The 16,118-nt window shown below is 45.6% G+C and overlaps 1 pseudogene; it reads left to right on the plus strand.

Annotated features, from left to right (window-relative positions):
• Nucleotides 1-525: 525 nt before the first annotated feature.
• LOC130478381 (sorting nexin-6-like) lies at nucleotides 526-15,813 on the plus strand (annotated as a pseudogene).
• Nucleotides 15,814-16,118: the final 305 nt, after the last annotated feature.

A 16,118-nucleotide genomic window follows, 5' to 3' on the forward strand; every position in this document is an offset into this window, starting at 1 on the left:
AACTAGTATCAAGTAAGTTCCAGCAACTTTGGCAGATTCTGCAGTGCAGAATTCTAATGTCATGTATATTTTTCCTTCCCTCTGTAAATCATTAGTTCAAAACAACCATCAATGTAAAAAAAGAAAAAATCATTTCAAAATGCTACATTTGGAACAAAATGCTGGCATTATGCTTGTTCTTCAAATTATATCCATTGCTTATTCTGTGTAACAGGTGGTAGTACAGCTAAAAGAAACCTTCACTATTCATAGCCTTTAATTCTGTTCTAACACTGAAAATAACGGAACAGTCAAGAAAGGGTTCAGATCTTCTGGGCGTGTTGTGGCAGATGGAGGCAATGGACTAGCGCAAGCCCAGCTGCAACCTCTAGGTCAGCAGTGGTTGTTTGCTTCCGCTGCAGCCACCCCCTCCCTATCCCCATCTTAATCTCTCCCCTCTCGTCTGGGCTGCCTGGCGGGCTGGGCCTGTGTTTGCAGAGGGAGTGGAATGAGGGCTGGGAGCAGCCATGGTAGAAGCCTCAGACGATGGCCCAGATTTCCGAGGAAGACCGAGGACTTCGACCGGTCAATGTAGATCTGTAAACAGATTCTGCCTTGCAAGTGGACATTTCAGATGCTCTTAGGCCATTTTTGCACGGTAATTAGCAGCGTGTTCCAGGCTGAATTGCCCTGCATATTTTTTGTTAATTTTTCACGCTGAACCGTCATTTTGGAAGTGACTGGGAAGCCGGCACATACCTGCTTCGCATTACTAAAGAGCCCAATTAACGCAACCTTTGGTGTTTGCCGCAAAGAATTCCCCTGAAGGAACCATGCAAAATAACAGTGGCGGGTTAGCTATGCATATGCTAATGGCTATTCAAATAGGAACAAAGGAGCAGGTGAGTGGGGGTGGAATTTCTCCTTTTGCATCGGGACTGTGAATAGGCATTTTTAAAGTCACATTTTAAAAAAGAGCTGTGAGTGAGCATCAAAATTGGCCATGCAAAAATGGCCTTAGTGAAAAAGAAGGTTACATTTACTGTCCATATGAACAGTTCTTTACTTAATTTCAAACAAAATGAATTTTCAGTTGTCCAATGACATGAAGAATTTATCTGGCTTCATTATTCCTTTGTTGAGAGTGATGATTATGGAGGCTGTAACATCCCACCAGCACTACCAAGGCCTGAATTTGATGCCTCAAGAGAGAAATTGCAGAAACTTGATGGAGAAGGATCAATGACCAAGGAAGAATTCACTAAGATGAAGCAAGAACTGGAAGCGGAATATCTGGCAATATTCAAGAAGACAGTAGCCATGCATGAAGTTTTCTTGTGTCGTGTAGCACCACATGCTATTCTGAGAAAGGACTTACATTTCCATGTTTTCTTGGAATATAACCAGGATTTGAGCGTCTATGGAAAAATCAATAAAGAGAAGCTAGAAGACTTTAAAAAACATGGTTAAGTCAGCCGATGGTGTCATTGTTTCAGGAGTAAAGGATGTAGATGACTTTTTTGAGCATGAAAGAACATTCCTTGTTGAGCACAACTGCCGTGCGAAAGATTCCTCTATCAAATCTGATAAAATGACACAATTTCACGAAAGTGTTGCAGATGACTGCAACAGAATTGGCTCGTCGCTATACACATTGGAAACATAGGACTCCACAGATATCTGCAAAAAGAAATTCCGAAAGTGTGAGACACTGTCCTTCAGTGTTACTCCTCTGAAGATGCCTGCCACAACTGCTGGCGAAACGTCAGGAAAGAAAATACCAAGACCACGGTCACACAGCCCGGATAACCTACAAGAACCAGTGTAAGAATTGTTTGAAAAAACAAGGAAAACAGGAGCACAAATGTCTGCTGATGAAGACCTTAAACTTTCAGATCTTCTAAAATATTACTTAAGAGAATCTCAAGCCGCAAAGCACTTTCTATACAGAAGATCTCTAGGTCATTAGTGGATTGTGAAAATGCTAACAAGGCTAAAATGACTAAACTGAGGCTGTGGTATTTTGGTCACGTCATGAGACGACAAGAGTCACTGGAAAAGACCATCATGATAGGAAAAGTTGAGGGCAGCAGGAAAAGAGGAAGACCCAACAAGAGATGGATTGACTCAATAAAGGAAGCCACAGCCTTCAATTTGCAAGATCTGAGCAAGGCTGTCAAAGATAGGACATTTTGGAGGACTTTCATTCATAGGGTCGCCATGAGTCGGAAGCGACTTGACGGCACTTAACACACACACACACAACAAGGCACTGGACAAAGCAAGAGCGAAAACAAAGATGTCCTGCAAGCTGCAACTACTCAGCAAATTTGTTGTCCAAAATTTCAAAAAAGTATCTGAATCAGCAAAACAAGAACCCATAGACTTTAAAACTAGAAGAGTTGCTGCATTTTAGAAGCATCTAGTTGAACTGGTAGAATTGGAACTGAAGCATGCTAAGGGTAATTGACAGTTGCTGCAGAGCTGTCAGGCAGTGTTAAATAGAGATACACAAACCAGGATTCAACCTCCCATTATAAGGGCTACCTTCTACTGGAGATTATTTTCATGACTTTAAATTGGCATTTAAAACTTGATGGAAGTCGGTTGACAAAGGACACATAAACAAGCTCCTTTTTTTTCCTTCTGAAAAAGCATAAGTTCACTTGAGTAATTCCAGACTATATGAAGCAATGGCAAAATTGTTATACATACATATTCACACTTGTTAATTTAATCATTGCATGCTCATATTGTTCAGAAAACCAAACATTCTTGGTCTTTGTGTGTGTGAAAGTAGCCAATATAATTATGTTCTCTTTAAGGCTAGTAATGAATATTGCTGCCACTCTTATTTTACAACCTTTTTGTAACTTCTTAAATTGATAATTTGAAACAAATTGTTCCAAATGGATTAAATATTGCCATAAAGTGTTTGAATATCGTTGTTATAAAGCATTTCCTAGAAATTTTGGAGCAAACTTTATGTAATCTTTACAATAGGAACTTCAAAAGAAAAGCAAATGCATTAATATGTTTGCCTTAACTTGTAGATTAATCCCTCCCAATTATTGTAAAGAGAACCAGTGTGGTGTAGTGTTTAAGAGTGGCAGACTCTAATCTGGAGAACCAGGTTTGATTCCCCACTCCTCCACATGAATGGCGGACTCTAATCTAGTGAACCAGGTTTTTTTCCCCACTCCTCCACATGAAGCCTGCTGGGTGACCCTGAGCTAGTCACTGTTCTCTCGGAGCCTCCCCAAAAGCAGGGTATAAAAACCAATTCTTCATCTCACTTTCCTGCATCATTTCTATGATACCTAAACGACCAGAAAATAATGGGTGCAACCATATAAGTAGTGATATCCCATGTGTCATCTGAACATATATGTACATGTTCTAAGCATGTAGAGAGTGTGTGGATTCCTGCAATCTTTGACTATTCTACTGCTGAAAGGCCTCAGCCCAGAAGCAGAGAGGTTTACCTGACACTCTGGATTGCCTCCTCCTCCTCCCTTCTGACTGCCTCCTCTCTCCAGTTGCTGAGAGTGACAGAAACATTCTTTTCAACTGAAGGCTTCTGGGGGTTAAATACCCTCTGCCATCTTTCATAAGCTCCTCCCACTGCCCCTCCATTCCTGGTCTCATTGGCCAAGCAACAGAGCAACACAATACCCACAACTAGGGTTGTGCAAAAAAAAAAAATCAGTAAATTTCGGGTTCAGGGTTTTTTGGCCTGATTTTTTTTGGTAGACCTGGAATCAGGAGGTCAAGAACCCAAATTTGCATTGTGTCTGCAAGGGACTATCCTTCAACGGTCACCAAAGGACAGGGGGTCCAATTTTATGGGCCCACAAAGGGGTCGCCCCCATCCTGCAGGCATTTGTGAGCCGAGCTGTCCATCGGTTTTCAGGTTCAAAAGTTCAGTGTTGCCAAGGACTGGCAGAAGGAGCCAATTCCAGGCTGGCTCCTCAAAGTCTGGGGTCTGCCTTTGTTTCTGGGTCACTTTGCATAATGTCCATGCAAATGAGCTTCCAAACAGAAGGAAAAGGCTTAAATGCAAGAGAAATAAGGCAATCTGATTCCAAGAGATGGTCACAATGCACGGAAACAAAACCTCTACTCAGGGCAACCTTCAGTTTGACAGCAGGTTTTTTTGGGGGAGGTGAGATCGGAGCCAGCCAAAGTCTCAACCATGGGGGCTGTCTGAAGGAGATTGCTCATCCACATGGATGAAGAAATCACCTTTGGAAGCCTGGTGGTGTCAGCAGCTGATGAAGCTGGCCCTTTTTATTTGGAAGGTAAATCCCTCGGGATGGGACTGGATGAGCCCTGTCTTTTAATGACTCTTCTGCTTGCAGACTAGTCTTCTGTTGGGTGATATACCTGGAAAGTTGGTCAGACCAAATTGGCTCTGATTACATGGTCCCCATCTCAAAAGGGCCCCACTATGGGGCTCTAACAAAACCAGTCAAAAAAAAAAAGAAAGGAAAAGGGGAGAAAGCACAGAGTCATGCCTCTGAGCAAAGGCAAATAGCCAAACCTATTCGGCTTCGGCTTTATCCCCATGTTTTGGTATCTGGTAAACCCAAATCCTGAAATTTACAGAAATGGCTAATTTCAGGTTTATTTTCAGTTCTGGTTTATCGATATGCACAATCCTACCCACAACCAGATTACTGCCACTGGAGGGAACTGGGGGATGAACTGGCTAATGGGAAGTTTGCCCACATCTTGGGTAACCCAGTTGTAGTGAAGCCCTCTTCCTGGCCTTCTCACCATATCTCCCACCACTAGCTCTGCTTGGAGAAATGGGTAGCTCTGCTTATGGACATGCCTGCCACAGAGCTGACAGGCAGCATCTTCAGGGTCAGAGAAAATTGGCTGTGTGGAATCTGGACAAGGTCAATGTACGGAGCGGTTTCTGTGGTGTAGCTCATAATTCCAAATCTCTGCTGCTTACCACATCACTGGGAACCACCAGGAGGAACAGCCCAGTTAAGGTCAAGTTCCATGTGGGAAGCCGCTGCACGTAAACAGCTTCCATCTGAGAGCAGTCTCCAAGCACGCATCCACCCTTGTGCTCTCTGAGAAAATGAATGAAAATCCATTCAATGTGTCAGAAGAAGAGCTGGGAGCGGGGAGGCGATTACCCAAGTCCCAAAGATTATTATATATTGGAAAAATAAGACTCTCCAGAGCTGGTTTCCTTGACAATAATTTGCACTTAAGGCAACATTCGTTAAAAGCAGGGGGAAAATGCAAGAGTTCAAGGCCAGTGCAATTGGGAGGCCTCTGGGAGATCCTGTGCTGCAGTCGATCATTTAAGTGGTAACGATGCAGAGCAGCTGCTTGATGAAACACCACTCAGGATATTTCAACTGGCACTCAGTTTAAGTTTCGACAGAGGAAGCTAAAGTCTGTCATACTGCAGCATTCACTAGTTCAGAATTCAAAAAGGGAGAGAAGACTGGCAAATATGAATTTATTGAGCCTCAGTTGAGAGTTTTGGGTGCCAGCACTCAGATCGTCTCTGTAAGATCAGTGCTATCAGTCAGCATATGCCATGGACACATGACCAATAGTAGGGTTGTCAACTCTGAGTTCAGAAATACCTGGAGATTTGAGGGTGGAGCCTAGGAGAGTGGGGTTTAGGTTGGGGAGGGACTTTGGTAGGGTAAATGCCACACGGTCCACCTTCCAAAGCAGCAATTTTATCCAGGGGAAGTAGAATAAATATTTTAAATAAATAAGTGATTTATGGAGATTGGAGATCAGTTGTCATTCCAGGAGATCTCTAACCCCATCTTGGGCATTGGCAATTCTACCAATAGGGCTGCCTACCTTCAGAAGGGCCTGTGGCTCAGCATTAGAGCATCTACTTGGCATGAAGAAGGTCCCAGGTTCAATCCCCAGCATCTCCATTTAAGTGACCAGGCAAGCAGGGGATGTGAAAGACCTCTGCCTGAGTCCATAGAGAGCCGCTGTCAGTCTGAATAGACAATACAGAACCATTTCTAAATGTCTGGATGGACTCTCAGAGCCCATAATCATGCATTTTGGGGCTCCCAGAAGCAATCCAGCTACTTACTGAAATCTCTTGAAGTACTAGGATTGAGTATCGGACTCAGACTTGGTTAGTGTCTAGGGCCAGGGTCTGTTCTTCCCCGGTGCCTGCAACAAAGTCAGGGGCCTTCCTCGATTCTGCAGAAGTTGAGCGGAACCCGCATCCTTCCCTCATAACTGAGGCAGCCACAGTCAACTTGGCCAGTACTGAGGGGAGGGGCTGTGGCTCAGTGGTAGAGCATCTGCTTGGCATGCAGAATGTCCCAGGTTCAATCCCCGGCATCACCAGTTAAAGGGACTAGGCAAGAAGGTGATGTGAAAGACCTGAGACCCTGGAGAGCCACTGCTGGTCTGAGTAGACAGTACTGACTTTGATGGACCGAGGGTCTGATTCAGTATAAGGCAGATTCATGTGTTCACATGTGTTCAGTATGGGACTCTGGGCAGTAGGTAGCCACAGCAACTGGACCAGGGCCTCACCACCCCCCTCCTGGGCCTCAGAGCTTTGGTTGTCATCTGATTAAATCATCTCCAAGAACCAGGACAACAAAGATGATGCCAGGGAAGAGAAACTCTCAGAGGCTATCAGACCATTCAGCAAGCATGAAGGCAGCCAGTGGAAGCCCAACAACCATGGCCTGGTAGGGCATGGGAGGGGCCAAACCATGTAAGCACCAGGCAGGAGCCAAACAGGGCGGGCCTGGCTAAAGGACTTCCAGGAACTGGCCAGTGACAGAAAGGGGGAGGGCCAGCAAGGATAGGGCAGGAGTCTGGAGGAAGTGGTGGTCTGACCCCTGGCCTAGATAATGGCTCAAGCGATGGGGGGCAAGGAAGTGGGAGTGGGGATGATTGACGGATGTGTGGAGGAAGCATAAATGGCAGCTCCACAATCAGGCCAGGGAGGAAAGAGGGAACCTAGACAAGGGCAACACACCAGGAAAGAGTGGGTGGGCTTCAGTGATGCAACCCTTTCCTCCATTTCTATCCTGAAGCCTGGGGAGACCCTGAGGAGTGAAAGCAACACAAGGACTGAGGACCAGAAATACTGTTGGTGAGGGTGGATTCTCACAGTCAATCTGCTCATCAGGATTTCCTTAGGGTTGGGATTTGATTCAATGGGCTATAAAATAGGGAACCCTGTTTGAACTGAAAAATCTGATCTAATAGAATTTTACAGTCATCTCTAAACCGCTGGTACCAGTTACAAGGCCTGTTTATTCCAATTCTTACCAACTTTAAACTACACAATTAATTAGACTGGTCCATTTTTGCACAACCCTTTTGAGGGACTGAATTCTGACTTGATTTGCCAATGACTTGACACATGAGGTAATGTCTGAAAAGAACTTGAGAATTTCTTCTCTGATGAAAGATGTCAGGAATTTCAAGAAAGGCAAAAAGAGTCTGCACCAGACTACTGAAATCTGTCAGGGGTGTTCTGCATATCCCTCGGTTATCGCTGGATTCTGCCTAAAGCAAAATTTGAAACACATTTGGAGCTTTCTTCTCAGGAAATCTGTGAAATTTCAAGGAAAGCTAAAGCAGTTTTGTTGAGAGTAGCACCATTTCTCAGGTGGGTTTCCCCACATCTGTAAACTAAAAACGTTCTCACACAGCACTTTGTGTACTGCTGTGCATGGGGACATCCATAGTAAAGTGAAGGTTGGTACTGCCAGTTCTGAGAAGGCCCGTCTCTCTGCTAGGGAGCAGGGAGAATTTCTGGGCTCACATAACTCATCAAAGCACTTTCAGAACCATCTCCAAGTTTCTTGTTTGCTTCTGGGAGCCTAGAAGTGAATGCATCACAGCTCTCAAATGTAAGCCAAGCACTTGGAGAAGCTCCCAGTGAAGTAAATGTAACATCTTTTTGATGGTATACAGCGCCTTAGCACCCAAGGTGCTAGCTATGGGTTGGATCCAACCAGCTTTTCCACTGGTGAAAAAAAGAAGGCAGAGTTCTCTTTGTTTGTCGAAAAAGGCTATGTCAATAATCATGGTACCTGCACATTCAAAAAGGCATGTGGGCAGTGGGATGGAAGGGAATTGGGCAAGCCTGAGTGAAAAAGCTGGCTGGATCCAACCCCCCAGGAATATGAACAGGAGAATGCTCGAACAACCAGAAATGAGTTTCTACGTGAATACGCCACCACCGAATTCAGGCAATAAATTTTAATTCCATTAATGTAGCAACCTGGCACATCATGAATGAAGCAGGTTATCAAATGAAGATCTGTCAAAATATTGGATCTAAAGATCTCATACTAACTGACACGTAGAGAGCATCACAGGAGAATAGAGTCTCAAAAGAATGGAATAATTCAAAAAAACCTTTGGTAATTTTAATGCCTAAATACATCCAGTGTGGTTAGGGCAGGGGTATCGAGCTCAATTGTTACGAGGGCTGAATATGACATAAATATCACTTGGTCAGGCCATGCCATGCCTCACTAGCCGAGATTGGGGGTGGGGTGGCTGCCTTGGCTGCCTTGCAGGCCAGATAAGAACTCCCAAGGGGACCGATCCAGCCATGGGCCTTATGTTAGGGTGTCGGACTAGGATCCAAAAGACTCGGGTTTGAATCCCCCCTTGTGCCACGGTAGCTCGTTGGGTGACCTTGGGCCAGTCGCACACTTGCTGTTTAATCCATCTCACAGGGTTGCTGTGGGGATATAATAGGGGAGAGGAGAATGTTGTAAGCTGCTTTGAGTCTCCATTGGGGGAGAAAATGGATTAAATACATACATACGTAAATAAATACCAACAATGAACTTAAGAACTCTCCAGAGAACAATCCATGTCTAATAGTGGCCTGGAGAATTGCCACCTTTTCAAACTTCCTCCCTAGTTGTCAGGAAACCCATGCCTCTGTTTAAAAGACAACATTAGTAGGCGATAATGCTTTATCTCTAGGCTGTGAATATATTCACCTGCTCACTTCTGCAGTTCAGGCTGTTGTTAAAGGCACTAGAAGCAGGCCAGGTTGTTTTTTCTGCGCAATTGGCAGCCATAAACCAAGTGCGACTGCGGCAGCCGATAAGAAAATCAGCATTGTTCCAAATCCTTGGCGTTTACTGGTTGACAATTACAACAATTGTACACACCTTTGGTGGTTACATTCTTATATTTGGTGGGTTCATTTATTGGCGGTATAAATTGTAAATCTACAGAATAGAAGCTTTGAAATATAAAAGAAATTGTGCAGTGGCTGCGTGTTGAGATATATATTTTCCGCAAGGATTTTTCCACATTAATTAATCAACACGCTCTTACCTAATTAAACCTCCAGGTACTAGCTGGAGACCTCCTGCTATTACAACTGATCTCCAGCCAGTAGAGATCGGTTCACCTGGAGAAACTGGCCACTTAGGCAATTGGACTCTATGGCATTGAAGTCCCTCCCCTCCCCAAACCCCACCCTCCTCAGGCTCCACCCCAAAAATCTTCAGGTATTTCCCAACCCGGAGCTGGCAACCCTAGTGGGGACTCCAACTGAGGTTGTGAACTCCAGGTTGGAAAATTCCTGGAGATTTGGGGATAGACTCTGGAGAGGTCGTGGTTTGGGGAGGGGAGTGACCTCAGTGGGGGATAATGCCACAGATTCAGATACTTTTTCTGAAGTAAGGGTTTGTCAAAGATAAGACATTTTGGAGGACTTTCATTCATAGGGTCGTCATGAGTCGGAAGCGACTTGACGGCAGTTAACACACAACACACAGGGGTTTGGCAGTTGCAGGCCAGAGGCTGGCTTCCTGTCAAGGCCAGGGTCTGGCTGCTGGTCAAGGTTTTGTTCTCATGCTGCAAATCCTGTTTATCCCATCTCCGTGTTATGTCTTTGATTCTATGAGAACTCTTATCTCTTGGAACGGCACTGTGGTTTCACTTTGTATTGCTTTTTTCCCTTGAATGCTTTTATACTGTAACCCATCTGCATTGACTCCATTAACACCCTCTCATGCGTGAGAGGCAGGCAGCTTCTTAAATCTGTCTTTTTGCTCCTAATAAAATTAGCATTGCTTAGGTTCACCTGCCTGAGCGTGTCTGTTTATGGGATGCTAGGGATAGACACCTGAGCTGACATTTCACCTTCCAGAGCAGCCGTTTTCTGCAGTGGACCTGAGCTCTAATTCCAACCAATTCACATACAGGTCAGTGAAAACATTTACATACAGTTTCTGTCTTCTCTCTTCTTTTAAGCCCTGGGTACAACAAAAGCAATATCTCAAATGGATGAAACGGATTTTTAAAAACCAAACTGGCACTATTGATAGTTGTGAAAGACTGGCGGGTATCAAAACAGGTTTCACTTTGCAGCTGGTCTAGTGTAGGATTATTAACTTTATTGTAGAGAAGCCCCAGCTGTTTAAAATAAAACCAGAATGACTTTTCCTTTTCTCTGTTCTGCTCTGACAGCACTTTGAGCTCTTCCAAAATGCTCCCACCCACCCTTTCTATCACACAGGGTGAGTGAAGTTAATGAGTCTTAGGGAATTTGGAAAGAATTTTTTTTTGCTGTATTTGAAAGGGTTAAGGTAGGAGATGGAAAAGGCAGAGATATGCAGAGCGGCAAGGGGGAATAGCTGGTTTTGTGGAAGCCTGTAGCCAGGGCTATCTCAATTTCAAATGAAGCTTCCTACATAGGCAGATATGAAACAGAAATCAATTGAACTTGTATTTCCACTCCCCCGCTAAGTAAGGAAGAAAGAGTGTGCATTATGGGAGAGTTTGTAATTCAGAATAAATAATATAGTGAACAAATGTCTATTTTTTCCTGACATATCCATGGTCTCGAATCGTTGCTTTCTATCACTGCAAATTAAACAGCCCAGTGATCTATCTTGAGATATAAATTCTGGAGGAATGAAATGCTTGGCTCAGCTGTTCCACATGTCAAACGTATCTTCAAGCTTGTTGGGCCTTCAGTAGGGTTGCCAGGTCCCCCCTGGCCACTGATGGGGGATAAGAACATAAGAAAGGCCCTGCTGGATCAGACCAAGGCCCATCAAGTCCAGCAGTCTGTTCACACAGTGGCCAACCAGGTGCCTCTAGGAAGCCACTAACAAGACGAATGCAGCAGCACCGTCCTGTCTGTGTTCCACAGCACCCAAAACAATAGGCATGGTCCTCTGATACTAGAGATAATAGGTATGCAGCATGACTAGTATCCATTCTAACTAATAACCATGAATACCCCTTTCCTCCATGAACATGTCCACTCCCCTCTTAAAGCCCTCCAAGCTAGCAGCCATCACCACATCCTGGGGCAGGGAGTTCCACAATTAAACTATGCATTGTGTAAAAAAATACTTCCTTCTATCTGTTTTGAATCTCTCACCCTCCAGCTTTAGCAGATGACCCTGTGTTCTAGTATTATGGGAGAGGGAGAAAAACATCTCCCTGTCCACTCTCTCCAAACCATGCATAATTTTATAGACCTCTATCATGTCTCCCCTTAGCTGCCTTCTTTCCAAGCTAAACAGCCCTAAGTGTCTTAACCGCTCCCCATAGGACAGTTGCTCTAGCCCCCTAATCATTTTGGTTGCTCTTTTCTGCACCTTCTCAAGCTCTGTAATATCCTTTTTTAGGTGTGGTGACCAGAACTATACACAGTATTCCAAGTGTGGTCTCACCATAGATTTGTACAAGTGCAGTATGATATAAGCAGCTTTATTCTCTATTCCTCGTCTAATTATGGCCAGCATGGAATTTGCCTTTTTTACAGCAGCCACACACTGGGTTGACATCTTCATTGAGCTATCCACTACCACCCCAAGATCCCTTTCTTGGTCTGTTGCTGCCAGCTAAGATCCCATCAGTGTATACAGTGTATATGTGAAGTTGGGATTTTTTGTCCCAATATGCATCACTTTACACTTACATTGAATCTCATTTACCATTTTAATGCCCATTCTTCCAGTATGTAGAGATCCTTCACAGTCCGATTTTCTTTTAACCTCCCTAAATAATTTGATGTCATCTGCAAACTTGGCGACTTTACTGTTTAACCCCAACTCCCGGTCATTGATGAACAGGTTGAAAAGCACCGGTCCCAACACAGATCCCTGAGGCACCCCACTGCTCACATCCCACCATTGTGAGAACTGACCATTGATTCCTACTCTCTGCTTCCTATTTTTCAGCCAGCTCTCAATCCATAAGAGGACTTGTCCTCTTATCCCTTGACTATGAAGTTTAAGAGGACTTGTCTTATTAAGAGGACTTTGAAGTTTAAGAGGACTTATAAGAGGACTTGTCCTCTTATCGACTTGTCCTCTTATCCCATGACTATGAAGTTTGCTTAACAGTCTTTGGTGGGGGACTTTGTCAAAAGGAGGTAGGGTTGCCATATCCAGGAGATCTGGGGATGGAGCCTGGGGAGGACAGGGACTTTAGTGGTGTACAATGCCACAGAGTCCACCCTCCAAAGCATCCTCTTTCTCCAGGGGAACTGATCTCTGTAGTCTGGAGATGAGCTGTAATCCTGGGAGATCCCCAGGTCCCACCTGAAGGCTGGCATCCCTAGTTTTCAGTAATCTTGCTGTCCCCCAATCAGGATGGCCCAGACTAGCCTGATCTCATTTTGGAAGCTAAGCAGGATCAGTGCTGGTGAGTACTTGGAGGGGAGACCAGACCAAGGAAGTCCAAGGTCAGAGGCAGGCAGTGGCAAAGCACCTCTGTTTGTCTCTTGCCTTGATAACCCTATGGGGGTCACCATAACTCAGCTGTGACTTCACAGCACTTTACACAAAACAATCCTTGCTGAGATTGGCATGGTGTGGTGGTTAAGAGCTAGGGCTGTTGAATTAAAAAAAATCGGTATAGTTCGGATTCGGCTGAATTCGGCCCGTTTAGATTCGGGATATGCCGAAGTCTGAACTCCCCTGCTTTGGGTCCGTGCAATTCGGCGGGAATTCAAAGTTCGGGAAAAAAATTCGGCCGAATAAAGCCATTAAAAACACAACCACGCCTTTCCGCGGCTCTGGGGGGGCATTTTTGGGGGTAGAGGTCCCAAACTTTCAGCAGAGCTTCAAAGGACGTTTCTTGAAAGACCCCCCAAGTTTTGTAAAGATTGGGTCAGGGGGGGCTGAGATATGGGCCCCGAAAGGGGTCCCCCCACCCTTAATGTGCATCTCTGAGCAGAGCTTGCCGCCCACGCACAAAGCTCCCAGCCCCGACAAACAGCTGAGAAGTTTTTTATGAATGAGGGAAAACCTGAAGACACACAACTGAACCCCCCTCAAACCAGGGAGAGAGAGACTTGAGGGGGAACACACACCCCAGGCAGAACCGGCAAAAGCCCCCTTTGGCTTCCCCCCCCCACCCACAGAAACTGCTCCCTCCCCACACACACACAGACTCTGCTTCCCCCCCACACACAGGAGGAAAATTGTAGATTAAAGCCCCCAAAGGGGTCTTACTGTGGCTGTCTTCTGTTCCATCAGGAGGGGCTGGGGAGGACTGGGTAATCCAAGACGTTTCCATTTAGGCACGGGACGTTTTGCTCTGGAGGAGATGCATACAGGATCCCATTCATCCCAATAGGGAAAAGGGGAAAGGGGAAAGCCCATATCTTGGGACCCCCTGTCCCAATGTTTACAAAACTTGGGTGGTCTCTTAAGAAGGCTTGTCTGAAGCACCGCTCAAAGTTTGGGATCTGCATCCCCAAAAATGCGCCCCCTGCAGCCACAGAAAGAGAAAAGGGGGGAGCCAATATTTCTGCCCCCAATGAACCCATCTTTACAAAGCTTGGGTGGTATCTTAAGAAGGATTGTCTGAAGCTATGCTGAAAGTTTGGGGGCTGTATCCCCAAAAAAGCGCCCCCTGCAGCCACGGAAATGGAAAAGGGGGAGGTAAAAGGGGTTGAGCCCATATCTTGAGACCACCTGACCCAATGTTTACAAAACTTGGGGGTATCTTAAGAAGGCTCATCTGAAGCTCCACTGAAAGTTTGGGGTCTGTACCCCCAAAAATGCACCCCCTGCAGCCATGGAAAGAAAAAAGGGGGGAGCCCATATCTCGGGACCCCCTGACCCAATGTTTACAAAACTTGGGTGGTCTCTTAAGAAGGTTTGTCTGAATCTCTGCTGAGAGTTTGGGGTCTGTACTCCAAAAAATATGCCCCCTGCAGCCACAGAAAGGAGTGAATGTGCACAAGCACCCCCCCACACACACACACACGAGGATTTCCCTCTCTCTCTCTCTCCCCGTCCGGGCCGCACATCAGCTGATTCCTCCAGTACTCAATCCTGACTGATTGGCCAGAAGAAGACCCAGCTTGGCCACCGATTGGCCGGGGGAGGAGAATGCTGCTTACTGACGGTTATGCTGCTTACTGCCACCCCGAATTGGCCGGATTTATTCGTGAACTCCCGAATTCGCTGAATTCAGGCCCCTGGTTGCCCGCCATTTTTGAGTTCGGTTCGTCCCGAATTAAAAACCACCGAATCAGGAGAAATTCGGCTGTTTTTCAGTTCGGGCCGAACCAAATCAACAGCCCTATTAAGAGCAGTGGTTTGGAGCGGTGGAGTCTGATCTGGAGAACCGAGTTTGATTCCCCACTCCTCCACATGAGTGGTGGAGGCTAATCTGGTGAACTGGATTTGTTTCCCCACTCCTACACACGAAGCCAGTTGGGTGACCTTGGGCTAGTCACACTCTCACAGCCCAACCTACCTCACAGGGTGTCTGTGATGGGGAGGGAAAGGGAAGGTGATTGTAAGCCGGTTTGAGTCTCCCTTAAGTGGTAGAGAAAGTCGGCATATAAAAACCAACTCTTCTTCTTATGTTATGTTTCAGATCTCCGAAGCTAAGCATGGGTGGTCCTTGGAAGGGAGACCACCAGGGAAGACTCTCCAGAGGAAGGCAACAACAGCAAACTACCTCTGCTTCTCACTTGCATTAAAAGTCCCTTGTTGGGGTTGCCATAAATTGCTGTGACTTGATGGCACTTTACACACGCACATGTTATGGTTACAACATTAAATTTGATTGATATGATTGGCATTTCAGTAACTATTGCAGACTGGGTAGCTGGGAGAGGCTTGCATAACCAGAACAATTGGCAGGGGATAGCTGACTGTTATGGTTTTCAGTCTAGTCTGTTCTGTTCAAGGTACTTCACCAGTCCTGATCTTCCAGGGACTAGGCTCAGTTGCAACCAGCAGTGGGACAAGTGTAGGAAGCAATAGCAGGTGTAAACCATGCCTGCTACCAGGGTCCACGTGTAATCACTGGCCATGAACAAAATGAGCTGAAGCAGCACTGTCTTATTAATGCCAGGGACTTCAGGTATTGGTACAACAAGGTATTTATTGAACTTCTATAATACAGAGAAAAGTCAATAGTTCCTCCCTAGTGCCTGCTTGCTCTTTCTCTCTCAGTCTCCTTGTAACTTCTTGTTTCCTGTTAGTTGCTCCTTCCCTGTTCCAACTCCCCAATCAAGACTACATTTCACTACAAGCACTACCAGATCCTCAGTGGCTTGTTTTGTACCCAGTTGACAGCAATGCAAGTCCAGGAGGTGACAATGGGTGTAAGACAGTGATCTCCCACATGGTGCTCAAGGGTGCTTTGGAGCCTATCATTGTGTTTCCTGGTTCCCACATTCCTGGTTCCTGGTTCTTCTCCACGTTCCCTCTTTCCTAAGGCAAAGAGCAAGTTCTGGTTTTCCTGGACCTCAATGGAGCAAGAGGTGCTTCAAAAGAGCCCACGAGGTCACCTTTGTGTCTTCTGGAAGCAAATGTCTCCATCATAGGAAGATACTTGTCTTAGAATCTCCCAATATTTTGAGATTGGCCCCAGCCCCTCTGGCAGCCATTTTGCTGGTGGCTGCACCCCAATGTCATCCATTTTGTGGTGGTGCCCACTCATTGTTATCAGAAGTCTCAAAGTGCCCAACGTTGATGACTACTGTGGTAAACCAGGCCTATCCCCTGATAGCAAGCTGTGCCCCAGCAGCGTGTGGGTCCTTCAGAGGTCTGTCTTGAATGCAGCCAGCAGTAATGTGGGTTCAGAAGGAAAAGAAAGGAGTAAGCCATGTTTGTCAGCTTCTCCTGTGGTACCAGGAGGTGGAAGCA

This window comes from Euleptes europaea, chromosome 5 (assembly GCF_029931775.1).
Source record: "Euleptes europaea isolate rEulEur1 chromosome 5, rEulEur1.hap1, whole genome shotgun sequence".
Taxonomy (NCBI): Eukaryota; Metazoa; Chordata; class Lepidosauria; order Squamata; family Sphaerodactylidae; genus Euleptes; species Euleptes europaea.